Genomic DNA, 14,644 nt, shown 5'->3' on the forward strand with positions numbered 1-14,644 from the left:
TGAAGCCATTAAAGCCTTTAGCCAGAAAGAAAGTGGCCCAAAGCCAAGTGATCATCTGTGATTACAGCTGCCCGAGTTACCAAGGGCGGCTCTAAAATGTCCCTGTGGGACTGGCTCTTCCCTCTAAGTGTTGAAAGAACAGGGATATTCTTCTCACTTAAGGACCTGGTCATTTCTGACGTAAGCCTGAGCAGCCCATCCGCTCCCTCTGGATGTGATTCACTGCCCGGCCTTGTTTGCTGGGGTCCCCTCTGCTGCTCCCAAGGGAAGAGAGCCCAGTGACCATCTAACGCCCCAGCAGTCAAGGGCACCAGCACTCCTCACCCCTGTGGCCCCACAGGGACCCAAAGATAGAACTGCTGGACAAAAGGGAGGCGGGGTTTGCTGAGATCCCGAAAGCGGAAGGCTCCTCCAGGCCTCAAAGCACACGCAGAACTCGGCCTGGAGTGGTGTCCAGGTGAAGCTTTCTCTTTGGCTGGAGATCCCGGCCCTTCCTCCCCTCAGAGTCTTAAGAGGATGGAAAGCAACGGAAGCAGGTGCTGGCATCCTGTGTTCTGAGTCTCCGGGCAGTGGTGCTCAGCCTTCAGCTCCTTCAGCTGCATCAGAACACAGACCGCAGGGCCCCACCCACCACAGTTCTGAATCAGTAGGTCTGGCTAACACCCAAGAGTCTGCATTTCTTTCTTTCTTTTCTTTTTTTTTTTTTTTTTTCGTCTTTCTGCCTTTTCTAGGGCCGCTCCCGCGGCATATGGAGATTCCCAGGCTAGGGGTTGAATCAGAGCTGTAACCACCGGCCTACGCCAGAGCCACAGCAACGTGGGATCCGAGCCACGTCTGCAACCTACACCACAGCTCACGGCAATGCCGGACCGTTAACCCACTGAGCAAGGGCAGGGACCGAACCCGCAACCTCATGGTTCCTAGTTGGATTCGTTAACCACTGCGCCACGACGGGAACTCCAGAGTCTGCATTTCTAACAAGACCCCAAGTGATGTCGCTGCTGATTCAGGCATCCCACTTTGAGAACCACTGATTTTGAGGGGGCCGGGGGCGGGGGGAGAGCACTTGTTCTAAATCTATCTCTGTTCCTTAAAAATTAATCGTTAGGGGGCCAGTAAATTCACTTTCAAAAAGAAAGAGACTCTGTAGGATCTTCTTGAAAACTGTGTGCGGCCCTCTCACTTTCCCTCTTTTCACAGACATGGGTGCAGGGTCTATTTTGTATTTCCTAACCGTGAGAAAAACATCACACGTCACCTGAATGTTGGCAACTGTTCCATTATTGCTCTTGGTGCTGACGACCAGCAGGGATGGGTGGGGACTGTGGCAAACTGGAAAGCCCACCGTTCACCATCATCGGCATATGGCTGCCATGTAGGACGGCGGACTCTGTGTTGCCAAACTACTCATTTTTGCAAGAGAACCCGGAGGGATCTGAATTTTTAATGTGAAATCTGCTGAGTTACAGATGCTGGCAACCAACTCAGAACATTTTAAATGAAACCACAGGCAAAAACGAAAACACAACAACCACCAAACCCCCCTGCCGTTGTGCACTTGACTTTTCCCATTGGCCACCAGTGGGCAACTCCTGGTTTTAATTGTTGGGTATCGGTATAAGCAGTCATTTGTAGAGAGGGTGCCCTTGTTTTAAAGAATTGAACACCACCATCCTGGACTAAGAGTATAATTAGCACTTTTACCATATATTAACCACCCTCTGGCTGAGACTTCTTACTCCCAGCATCTCTTGGTGGGTGAGTTAAGTGGCAGCTCCCAGGGTATCAGGACACACCTCCCAAAGGCTACAGATTTGTGGCCAACTCCATCTCACCCAGAGCTGAGCGCCCAGCCCAGGTCCGGCTTTTCTTGGAAGGGAAGCCTAAGACAAGGTTCGGGGCCAGAAGGGATGCTGGCTGGAGAGTCTGTCCCACTCCGTCTATGGAAAAGTGCTACCCCAGCAGCTGCTGAGAAGGTTTGGAAGGGAAGGGGGCGGCGAGGAAGCCGACACAGCTTAAGGAGTGAGGCACGCACCACCAGCTGCACAGGCAGGCAGAGAAGGCGTTTGGAGGGAACCGAGAAAGTGAGTCACGCACAGCAGCATCGGGGAGGGCAGAGCTGCATCCTTGGGGAGGAAAGTGAGGTGACACAGACACCACAGTGAGCAGAGATTCCACGTACTGGAGATGGCACATGCTGAACAGCCAGGAGCCGGTACCCTTAGGGCAGGGTCCTGGTGGGAGGGCAGCCAGGTCTGTCCCCTGTGAAAGCAGTGGTGGCTCCAAATCCACAGGGCTCTGGGCCAGGGCAAGAGTAGCAGGAGCGGGCAGGCGCTGAAGGAATCCCAGACATTCCTCTCAATCTGCCCACAGCGACCTCAGATCTCAGGCCCTGGGAGAAAAATTGCCACCTCTGGCCCCCAGACCTCATGCTTCCCAACCAGCCTGCCGGTCCCTGTCTGAGCTGCACACTGCATCACGCCAGCTTCTCAAAACGCCGCTGGCATAGGGTCGGTCCCCCACCCCATCCCTACCCCAAGAGCCCTGCCTTCCTCCTCCCAGCTTTTCCCGGGAGAGGAAATCCCCAGCCATCCACAGGCGACTTCAACCTTGTTGGGTCACCACTCAAGGCCGGGTCACCACTCAAGGCCAGCAGTTGTCATTTTTTGGGAAAGTCTGACCCACAGTGAAAAGCACATTTTCCTCACAACCCAATACACACGCAAAGCAAAAGTTCACACAGCACTGCTTGCTTTTCTACATGCAACGCACTCCGCTGCCTGCCCGTTCTATTTTCCATGCTGGTTAATACAGATCACGTGCACGGTGTGGCTCAGGACTCCTGCTTCAAGAAACATGACCTGGTCCCAATTCTCTTTTGCAAAATCCCCCTCCTTGTGCATCCTAAATTCCTACAAAAGCTCCCCTTTTCTTGGCTCACCCCGGTAGAGCCAAGGGTTCCCAATGTCCAAGCTCCCAGTCCCACAGACTGTTTGGCACTCAGGGTTATAACTACAGAAACTTTTTCTTTCCAAGAACAGAGTCCGAATCTTTGGATCCAGTGCACTTCAACTATTTGTCGAATGTGTGATATTACAGAGGAGGGAGCCGGAATGAGACTTTCTCAAGGACAATAAAAAATTGTACTGTGTTTCAAGGCACTGCGGAAACCCAGTCTCCACAGAAGCCCTTGGCCTGGTGACAGCCTCTCTCTGCCCGGTTGGGGAGGGAGGGGGGCAGGAAGTGCCTAATGGCTTCCAAAGCACTCTGACCTCAGCTGTGTCACCCCCCCATGGGGCCCAAATGCTGCCTTCTGCGGGTTCACATCAGCTGTGACCCTGACCCCCTAACCAGGTTGCTGGGCAAAAGATCAGTGGGGAAACTGAGCCTCCGAAAAGTGGACACAGTTGTCACATGGGAAGTGGTGAATCCACTTGAATCCAGGTTCCCAGATTCCAGCTTTGGAGCTCTTTCCAGAAACCTCAGTGGCTTCTAATCTTGTTATATAATTCTGTGTTCCTTACATGCCCCCCGACTTGTGACCCGATAAAGGAGCACTCCCCACTGGGCCACCCTCTCTGCATTCCCTGCTAAGTCTGGTGTGTACACCCGCTGCCATCCTGACCCCCGATGACATAAGTGCCCGCACAAGGCAGAGGTGCCTGAGATCCCTGGGGACCTGGTCCTGTCCTGCTCTCTTCCTGGCTAGCTGTGTGACATTTTGCAGGGCACAGACCTCTCTGGGCTGCTCCCTCATCTAGAGCTGAGGGATCTGAACCTGCTGACTCCCGAGGTACTCTGGGCTTCTCCGAGGTATTCCACTACCACCAGGATCAGCCATCTGGCCCCAACAGGGAGCCACACTTGGGAAGGAAGAATAGGTAAAACAGAGGAGGCGAAGATCCAGCCCCAAGCACTGAAGTCAAAGGAAGCAATGAAAACTCACTTTGCACACACAGCTCACCGCAGCACCACCCTGGCTCCTCTTTCCGAGGCCTCAGGTCCCCGTGTCGCCCAGATGCACTGAAGGAAGGAGGTGGGAGATCCGTGGGGAAACAGAAGAATCACCCCACTCAGCTTGAGGCCATCCAGAAAGGGCTTCCCTCCCTCCCGCAGGTGTGGCAGGTGTGGCCACTGCCTCGCTCTCCCCCTGCTCCAATGAGCTCCCAGCACCTGCCCCGAAGATAACCAGCACCGCCCAGGGTGCCCACTCACCTCAGCCCCACAGTCCCTCCTCTTGCAAAGCTGACCCGCTAGTCATTTTCTGCCACTGTCCCCACATCCGCTGCTTCCCCCGTGGCATCAGCTAATTCACTGTGCAAAGCAGCATTTATATATAGAAAGTTGCAGCCACGCAGGTTAGCGTTAAAATAGACTTGACGTTGCCGTGGCAACCCAACAAATGATATTCAGAAGAAGTATTCTGCAATGGGGAAAGCATGTCCACAGCCTTCCAGGGCAGCTGGGCCGCGTCCCCCGCGAGGGTGGGTGGGACGGCCTCCAGAGAAGGGCCTGGTCCTCCGTCAACCTCCTCCCCATGAAGTCACTCGCTCTGGTTTCCGCGGTGGCCGTGGCCCCTGCACAAGCTCCGTCTTGAAGCCAACTCCGACCCAGAGCAGGCCTGAGGCCAAGACACTGAGGGAGTACAATGTCCTTGACCAGGTATGCCGTGTCGCACAACCTTTACTCCTCAAGCACCGAGAGGAAGCAGCCGGTGGCCCGAGTGTTCCTCCCAAGGAAGCTTCTGGAAACAAAGGTGGCTTCTGCCAACTGTGGGCCACAGGCAAAGAGTTGAGAGGCACCAGTGAGCTGAGTGATGCTTGGCAGGCTGCTTCCCCTCTCTGAGCCCCAATTTAAAAATAAGGGGGCACAAAGACAGGGAGAAGGAGCCTTGTGCCTCCCACTTCTGGTTTTCTAGGATATGCTTTTTTATTTTTTTTCTCACTTCCTTTTTTGACTTTGTTTCCTGAGTCCTTGGGCATATGCCTTAACCCTGCTACACAGAGAGTGCTGGAGCCTCTAGTCACACACGGAAGCTAGTGGTTCCCAGTCTGGCTCGTGGAATAACCCTCTGCCAATCCTGTTCAGCACAGCCATCTGAACATCTCATGATGTTCAGAACCTTCCTGTCAAAAGGTCTGGATTCTAGTTATTCAAGGAGCCACCAAGAGGCCAGGCGCCTTAGACAGGGGAGGCTTTCTGCAACTCATTTACACATTCAAAAATCAGACATGGGAGTTCCCGTCGTGGCGCAGTGGTTAACGAATCCAACTAGGAACCATGAGGTTGCGGGTTCGATTCCTGCCCTTGCTCAGTGGGTTGACGATCTGGCGTTGCCGTGAGCTGTGGTGTAGGTTGCAGACGCGGCTCGGATCCCACGTTGCTGTGGCTCTGGCGTAGGCCAGTGGCTACAGCTCCGATTGGACCCCTAGCCTGGGAACCTCCACATGCTGCGGGAGCGGCCCAAGAAATAGCAAAAAGACAAAAAAAAAAACAAAAAACAAAAAACAAAAAACAAAAATCAGACATGATCCAGAATGACTAAAACATCATCATCATCATTATTTTTATTAAAGTGTACTGATTTACAGTGTTATGCTAATTTCTGCTGTATGGCAAAGTGACTTAGTTATACCTACATATACACTGCTTTTTAATTACTTTCCATATAGAGATTGGCTATGGTGCCCTGTGCTACACAGTAGGATCTGCTTGTCTTTCCATAGAACGCCGAAAATTTAAATGACTGACGTGGGGTTCCCGCTATGACGCAGCAGAAACGAATCCAACTAGGAACCATGAGGTTGCGGGTTTGATCCCTGGCCTCGCTCAGTGGGTTAAAGATCTGGCATTGCTGTGAGCTGTGCTGTAGGTTCAAGACAGGGCTTGGATTCTGCATTGCTGTAGCTGTGGTGTATACCGGCAGCTGTGGCTCCGATTCCCTTGCCTGGGAACCTCCATATGCTGCAGGTGCAGCCCTAAAAAGACAAAAACAAGCAAATGAATAAGATTTAAATGACTGACAACATCAAGTGCTGACAAGGATACGGAGCAACTGGAAATCTCATCCACTGCTGGGGGGGGATGCAAAATGGTACAGCCACTCTGTAGAGCAATTTGGCAGTCTCCTATAAACATACACTTACCATATGACCCAGCAATCCCACTCCTAGGTATGTACCCAAGAGAAATGAAAATATTGTCCACACCAAGTCTTACACATGAATGTTCACAGCAGCTTTATTCCTAAAAACCCCCAACTAAGGAATAATGTATGGTACATCCATGCAATGGAATACCACTTACCTACACAAAGGAATGCACAACTGATATATGCCACAGCCTGATCCACCTCATAGATGTTAAGAAGCCAGTCTCAGAGTTCCTGTCATGGCGCAGTGGAAACAAATTCGACTAGGAACCATGGGGTTGTGGGTTTGATCCCTGGCCTGGCTCAGTAGGTTAAGGATCCAGTGTTGCCATGAGCTGTAGTGTAGGTCACAGACGCAGCTCGAATCCTGCATTGCTGTGGCTGTGGTGTAGGCCGGCAGCTAGAGCTCTGATTAGCCCCCTGGCCTGGAACCTCCATATGCAACGGGAGGGGCCCTAAAAAGACACAAGAAAAAAAAAAAAAAAAAGAAGCCAGTCTCAAAAGGTTACCTTCTGTAGGATTCCCTTTATACGACATTCTCAAAAAGACAAAACCAGAGGGATGGATGGCCCGTGAGGAGTCAGGCAGGGAGGGCGTGAATGCAAAAGGAAGGGCAGGAAGGATCTTGGGGTGATGAAACTTCCATACCCCAGTTGAGGTGGTGACTACATAAATCTATAATATGTGTTAAAATTCAAAGAACTGTACACCAAACAAGGTCAATTTCCGTATATGACAAAAATTAAAACAAATGCTACTTTCACCTTGAAAAAAAAAAAAAATCACAGATGACGATGCTGTTTCCTCATATCCAGACCAAAAGCGGGGTCCTGACCTGGGAGTTCCCTGGTGACCTAGGGGGTTAAGGATCTGGCATTGTCACTGCTGTGGCACAGGTGCGATCCCTGACCCAGGAACTTCTGCATGCCATGGGCATGGCCAAAAAAGGTGGGGTCCTCACGAGCCACAAGGATGCGGCACGGGGAAATACAGCTATTATTTCATGTCGACTTTCAATGGAGTATAATCTACAAAAACACTGAATCACTATGTTGTACACCTGCAACTAGTATTGTCAATTAACTGTACTTCAATTTTTAAAAGTGGGGTCCTCACCAAGAAAGTGTAAAGCTCTGAGAACCACTCGTTACTCGGACCCCTTTCAGTTACAAAGACCCTCTTCTCGTTCTAGACCAATGGTTCTCAACCTGGCACCAGCAGCATCACCTGGGAATGTGTTCCAGAGTACGGATTGTAGGTCTCACGCTAGCCCTCCCGATACAGAAACTCTATTGTTACAAGCCCTCTGGGTGAGTGGTTCTGACGCATGCTGAAACCTGGGAGCCACCGGCCTCCACACACCAAGTAGATCCAGCTAAGGCCAGCCCATCACAGAATGGTTTGGGGTTCTGTATCAAAGCCACGGATGCAAGTGATGTCTCCACCCGACTTGTTCACTGGCCTCCCCTTTTCTCTTCTTCTCGCCCTGCCTCTGCCTGTACTCTGCCCCCAAGTACGGCCAGCGGTCGGCCCTCAGGGAGGCGCCAAGAGCCACACCTCCATCTGACGACCCGAGGCCACAACCGACATGGGACCAGGTGGTGTTTCACGGGAGGTCTGGGTGAAGAGTCCTTGCCACCAAGGCTGATGGGCAGGGAGAGGCCCTGGGCTGCACAAATTTGCCCCAGAGGCTCTGCCCCTGCTGACTTGGCCCCGCTCCCGCCAGCCCACCTCCCACCCTCAACTCCTGGAGCGCGGCTCGAAGCAAACGGGACCCGGGTGGTTGCCCCCGGGAACCCTGGAAAAGCCCCACGTCCCACTTGTCCTCAAACAACAACTTCAAAGCCGCTTCGCGTGGATTCTGGCTCTGAAGCCACACGGAGATAGCGGATCATAAAGAAATCAGAACCACATGGATTTCATAGTGGGCAAAATAAACAGAATTACAGCATCAGGGTTGGGGTGGTGTGTTTGGCCCAGAGCCTGGGCTTGGTGGCTCCCAGCGCAGGCTGGGCTCTCTGGCCTCTCCCCACCGCCCACGGTGCCCACAGTGAGTGCCAGGGGTGACCAGCATGCTGTCCCTGCCTGCCAATGACCCTGGGAACAATGCTGCTTTGGGTGACATTTATTGAGTTTTTATATTCTCTTTTATGGTGCAGCTTCTTTTGTACTTTCATACGGATAGGCACACTGCCATTGATGGCAGTGTGGCACCTCCAGGAGACTCAGGGAGGGCAGTTGTGCCCCCACCCCTGCCCTCTTTTACACCCTGGTTCCTCCCTCCCAGAGAGAACCATGCGGGGCACAGAGCCAACCACGCTGGGTGCACCCACTCCTGGCCTCATTCTCATCACAGAGGAGAGACACTTCTTCCTCTCCCAGGTTCTGAGCGCGGCGGTCCCCACAGCCAGTGTTTCTGAACCGGAGGCGATTCTGCCCCACAGGGGGCATTTGGCGACGTCTGGAGACATTTACTGGTTGTCACATGAGGGTGGGAGAGATGCGAGTGTATCAGTTCCCTACTGCCGCTGTAACAAATGACCACAAACTTCAGACCAATTCCTTAGAGTTCTGTAGTTCAGAAATGGGTCTCGCCAGGCTAAAATGAAGGTGTTCACAGGACCACGTTCCTTGTGGAGGTTCCTGCAAAGACTCTGTTTCCTTCTCTTAATTTTCAGCTTCCAGAAGCCACCTGCACCCCTTGGGTCCCGGCCCCTTCCCCCATCTTCAAAGCCAGCAGTGGTGGGTCGCGTCTTCTTCATTCTGTCATCTCTCTGGTTGTCTCTCCCATCTCCCGCGTCTATCAAAAGAACCCTGGTGATCATACTGAGCCCGCTTGGATCATCTAAGCTATTCCTCACCTCCAAGTCAGTGGATTTGCAATCTTAATTTTACCGCCATCTCAATTCCCCCTCATCATGTGACCTAAGGATCCAGGAACAAGGAGCTGAACATCCTGCGGGGGTTGGGGGGGAATCCTGATTTTGGCTACCACTGGCGTCTGCTAAACGTCCTACAATGCACAGGACCTCCTGCCTGCAACAAAGAACCATTCATCCCCAAATGCAAACGGTGCCAGGGCTGAGAAACCCTGGTCCAGCCTGACACTGACCAGGACTTAGTTGGTTCCCAGTGACCCTGGCTCAAGTCCATTTCCACAGAGAGACCCACCACAGGACTTCTGGAGGTCACACAGAAGCTCGGACTCACAATCGAGAAGGCATATTTACCACTCTGGTCAATATTTTTTAAGTGGATTCTGTAACTATTCCAGAACCAGAACCATCAATGATTCTGGAAGCATCCAGAACCAACCGACTAATCCACAACCTCAAATAATTCTTCTTTGATAACACAGAAAATAGATGCAGACTTTAAAAACAAATAAAATGCATCTTGCCCACTGAAGACACATGAACGCAGTGAACACAGATCATTTAAATCTCCTTAGGTAAATAACTTCAGATAACGCGGCTAATTCTGCTTTGCTGTCGGGGTGCTGTTTGGCCTCAGAAATCCCTGAATTAGCAAGCTCAGATGCCCATTCCCCCTGGCCCCCCGCCGCTGCCGCCGCCGCCGGGAGGGCTGAGCAGCTGATGAGGACTCCTAATGACCCTGCACATCTTGGTCCCCACATCAAATGCCCTCCAGCCCCCTGGCTCCTCTGGGTACCCAGGTGCCACCTAGAAAGGACGCTCTCCAACAACGGCAACCTCCACCCCGCCCCGTGGGCCCCTTGCTGGCTGGGTTCCCCAGAGTGGGTCAAGAAGAGGAAGCAAGAGTTCCCGTTGTGGTTCAGCGGATTAAGAACCTGACTGGTATCCGTGAAGATGCAGGTTCAATCCCTGGCCTTGCTCCGTGGGTTAAGGATCTGGCATTGCCATGAGCTGCATGCAGTGTAGGCTGGCAACTGCAGCTCTGATTCGACCCCTAGCCTGGGAACGTCCTTAAGCCATAGGTGCAGCCCTAAAATGGGGGAAAGAAAAAAAAAAAAAAAGGAGGCAATAGAGGGAGTTCTCTTGTGGCACAGCAGGTTAAGGAGCCACGTTGTCACTGCAGCAGTTCAGGTCGCTGCTGTGGCGCAGGATTGGAGAGTGACTCGGTGGTGGTTTCTGGTGCGCGTCCCCTGGCAGGCACAGGCAGGCAGGACCTGCTGACACCACCTTTTTGTCCTTTTGACAAAAGAAGTCCCTGCTCCCTCCCACGTCCATCCCAAGGATGAGCAGAGGCACAGGGGCACCCAGAGTGTATCCATGTCCCACACCCAGGGGTCCCTGTCCCCTACAGCCCAGACAAGCCTGGCTTTCTGGTCTCTGCTCCGCACAACCAAGTGCTGATTGAACTCCTCTGTGGCAAGTATCCTGCCTTCTCTGCCAAAGCCACCATCTCTGCCCCAAAGCATGGAAGCGACGGCTCTAGTGAAACTGACATAACTTGTGAGATACGCGGGGCCCGGGGACCCCTGCACGAGATGTCAGCTACACAGCACACACTGTGTCCACCGGTCTGTCCTGCAAATGTTTGCCACGCATCTTTTATGCTCTAAACAGCCTTCTGGACCCAGAAACCACAACAGCCCAGAAAGAAGGACCTTGTCCATGGGGAGCTCAAGTCCAATGAGGGGAGAGGATGAGGAGCAGCTCTAGACACTGGCCACATCATCTAACATCCACACCAACTTTGGGGACAGGTGACGCATCATCTTCCCTTTCAGATCATTACAAGCACAGCGGTAAACACCTCACAGGACACAACGTGCCTGAATCTTCTCAACAGTTAACACATATGCATTCGTTCACTCTCCACCGCAGCCCTGGAGGAAGGTCCCAGGGGGACAGATGGGCCCCAACTTAGGTTGGCTCTGCTCAGGATTTTTCAACTTTACAATGGTCAGAAAGCGTGAAGCACTCAGTAGGAACCAGACTTTGTATCTTGAACTTGGATCTTTTTTCGGCCTCGTACAGGGAGCCACGGCTCCTGGTCAGCCCCACGGTCACAATCACAAAGGTAAACGTACAGCCACACCGGACCCAGGCGACCACTCTGGTTTTTACTTGCGGTATAGCATCCAATCCATGACATGAGGTAGTCAACAATTTATGAAACAGACTCTGTGTTCCATGATGTTGCCCAACTCTAAGATAACACAAACGTTCAGAGCATGTTTAAGGTGGACTGGACTATAGCATGTGGACCTGTATGTTTACGTGTATCAAATGCATATTCACCTTTGCAATACTTCCAACTTCCGATGGAAATGCTGTAAGGCGAGGGAGATGTGTATACCCATTTCACAGGGGAGGAAACTGAGGTGCACAGAGTTAGCAGCCTGCCCAGGCATGTGCATGCATTTAGGGCTCACCCCGGCAGTGCGGGGTGGGACTGGACCCCAGGTGGCCCTGAGGCTCTGTCAGGGTGACAAGCCCAAAGTCACACAGTTAACAAGACACGACACTGAGGGGGGCTGAACTTGCGCCTCTGGCTCGGGAACTCTTAGCGCGTCACCTCTCCTTTAACCTGCTCCCTGTGACAGTTTCCTGACCACCACCTAGCACAGCTCAACCGCCGGGCATCTTTCCTGGCGAAATGCCTCTTTCAAGACCTGGGGCCCAGGGCTCCCACCTCCAAGGGGCGGAGAAAGGGTGGGGGTGTGTGTGCTTTGTTCCTGTGGCCACAGCAGTTCCTCTGTTGCTCAGTCATCACCATGAGTCACCTCCCTCCAGAGACGGTTGCTAAAGAGAGAGCCCCACTGTGGCGGGAGCACCCAGCACCGCTTCCCTTTCCCATTTCCCAAGCACGGCTTTCACTAGAGCCAACATTAGTCATGCAAATGCCAACCAAAGTGCAAAGATGCCTTGATAATGGGATTTTCTAATACAAGCAGCTGCTGCCACTGGACACAGAACTTCACCTGATCCCCCTCTTTTGGGACCTCTGGGTTCAGCTTCTCTATCTCCTGTGACCACGTGTGGGGCCCCATGTCTGGTTTTCATACTTGGATTTCACACTTGGATTCTTGCGGCAGAGGGAAAGCCTCAGTGGCATGAGCTGACATCTCCAAACACACTGTGGGTGATCTGGGGCCTAGACACCACTGTGCGTGATCTGGGGGGCTTGGAAACCACCCCGGGCTCCAAGGGCATCTTAGCAACCTCAGGAACCACCAGACTGGAAGCAACTTGTGACAGTTACCTGATCTGCATGCCTGCCCCACAGTCACACACACCCCTGCTTCTGGTGAGAACACCCTGATTTTTCTTTGAGGATACACCTTTCCCCAACTGTGTCATCCCAGTTTGTGGGGACAAGTAGCCCTCACTTCTCCAAGGAGCACAGTCTATCCCCCTGGCCACAGTGACTAGTTCTGGAATGGGCAGGTGGCCCAAAGATTCAATCCATGGACTTTGGTTGGAATTACTGGGGAGAGGAAGCAGTATTATATAGAATACAAGCCTGAAGCTGCTGATGGTCATTTGACACCCTACAGGATAAACCTCCCTGAGAACAGAGGACAGTCAGAAGAAAAGGGGCTAATGAGGAACAGAGGGAAAGGATTGGGGGTTGGAGGCAAAGAGAGACATCAGACTGCTGACACTGTATAAGCCCCTTGATCAAACCGTGCCTGAAGCTGATAACCTGTGACTATTTCAGTTACACCAACCTATAAATTTCTTTTTTAATCTGAAGCCAATTTGAGTGGCATTTCTGCAACATGCAATAGAAAGAGTTGTGCCTAATATTCCCTCAGCACAGGCCAGGGCATAATATCAATGGCAACAAAGCTTAAAGAACATCGGAGTTCCCGTCGTGGCACAGTGGTTAACGAATCCGACTAGGAACCATGAGGTTGCGGGTTCGGTCCCTGCCCTTGCTCAGTGGGTTAATGATCCGGCGTTGCCGTGAGCTGTGGTGTAGGTTGCAGACTCGGCTCGGATCCTGCGTTGCTGTGGCTCTGGCGTAGGCCGGTGGCTACAGCTCCGATTCAACCCCTAGCCTGGGAACCTCCATATGCCGCGGGAGCGGCCCAAGAAATAGCAACAACAACAACAAAAAAAAACCAAAAGACAAAAAAAAAAAAAAAAAAGACAAAAGACAACAAAGCTTAAAGAACATAAAGCAGAGAGTATTAGAAATGTGGCCCCTTTCATAGACCTGCCTTTGTGGTAAAGTCTTCTCCCAAAGATATCTGCATTTCCAAATAACCTCTATATTAACTTCCTATGGCCACTGTAAAAAGTTATCACAGACTTGGTAGCAAAAAACAGTGGATGCACATTCTATATTCTGGAGGCCAGAGGTACAAAATCCATATCACTGAACTGAAATTATGGTTTTGGCGGGACCACATTCCCTCAGGAAGTTCTAGAGGAGAATCCATTCCCTGTCTCCTCCAGCTCCCGGGGGCTGCCAGCCTCCCTTGACTTGAGGCTGCATCACTCTAGCCTCTGCCTCCTTCTTCTAAGAACAACAGGGATTGCATTTAGGGCCGTCAGGACAATCCATGATAATCTCATCTCATTTTAAAATATCTGATTTAATCACATTTACAAAAACTCTTCGGATGACCGTCCCTGGTTCTAGGGATCAGGATGCGGGCACATCTTTGGGAGCTGTCGCCCCTGCAGGGTGGCCGAGTCAGACCATTACGTGAATGGGGATGAGACATCACTGTTCCCGCCTCCAAAGCCTCAGAGTCTTCAGAGAACCACAGGGAGCTGCTGGGCAGGCCGAGCGACACGAGGAGAAGAGACAACTGGCGCTTTGGAAAAACAGGGTCAGAGTAGAAGACACACAAGAGCGCAGAGGCCCACGCGAGGCGGAGCCGGGCCGGCACCCTGGACAGGTCTGATCAGGGCCATTTAGGGGTGCTAGAGTCAGGGGCCTGTCTGCTTGGGGATAAAAATGCAACCTGACCTCAGAGCAAGACGAGAATAATTAGAATACACCCCCACATGCACCCCAATGACCAGGAGGGCTGGGGGTGGGGTAGCAGGGAGAGGCCTCCTTGGGTACCAGAAGGAGGAGGGATGGAGCCAGAAGGAGAGACTATGACGGGAACCCCCGTCCAGCTGGGCTGTTCCTTACAACTTAGGTGATTCTGCCTGGAACCTGTTGTCAAGGGGGTCCTGACACCAGAACAAAGGAAAGGCAAGATCACCAGCTGGAGAAGCAGGTGCTCGCCAGCAGCACGAGGGTGGGGCCATGCCTCTGGGGTGGTCCCCCGCCCCCCTCAAGGTACTGCTCACGCCTACAAGGGTGTCTGAGCGACCAGGACCTAAGCCACGTGTCTGCTGCTGCCAGCCCCCAGGGGCACCCGGGCAGCTGGGGAAGGTTCCCCCCTCCCCCCTCTGACCACAGCCGGAAGCCGCCCCCGCGCACCCCCCCCCCGGGGGCGGGGGGGGGGGGGAGTGCTGAGTCGGGACACGCCCACAACGCACAGAGGAAAGAGCTTTCAGGAAACACCAAGATCAGAATCAGACTTTTGAGCTTCCG

At 52.6% G+C, this 14,644-nt stretch overlaps 1 protein-coding gene across 4 annotated transcripts in view; it reads right to left on the reverse strand.

Moving 5' to 3' along the window:
* Positions 1 to 14,644, reverse strand: part of GAS7 (growth arrest specific 7) — a 222,100-nt gene that overhangs the window by 112,566 nt on the left and 94,890 nt on the right. Inside the window, exons 1-2 of one of the 4 annotated variants that reach the window (XM_021067878.1) lie at positions 4,216 to 4,423; positions 3,947 to 4,023 (exon numbers count right to left, since the gene is read on the reverse strand). The exons of 2 other annotated variants lie outside the window; for them this stretch is intronic. The gene's annotated coding sequence lies outside the window, so the exon portion shown is untranslated. Of the gene's footprint in view, positions 1 to 3,946; positions 4,024 to 4,215; positions 4,424 to 14,644 lie in introns of those variants that run through there. One more of the 4 variants, XM_021067877.1, reaches the window with a different exon arrangement.

Source organism: Sus scrofa, chromosome 12 (assembly GCF_000003025.6).
Source record: "Sus scrofa isolate TJ Tabasco breed Duroc chromosome 12, Sscrofa11.1, whole genome shotgun sequence".
Taxonomy (NCBI): domain Eukaryota; kingdom Metazoa; phylum Chordata; class Mammalia; order Artiodactyla; family Suidae; genus Sus; species Sus scrofa.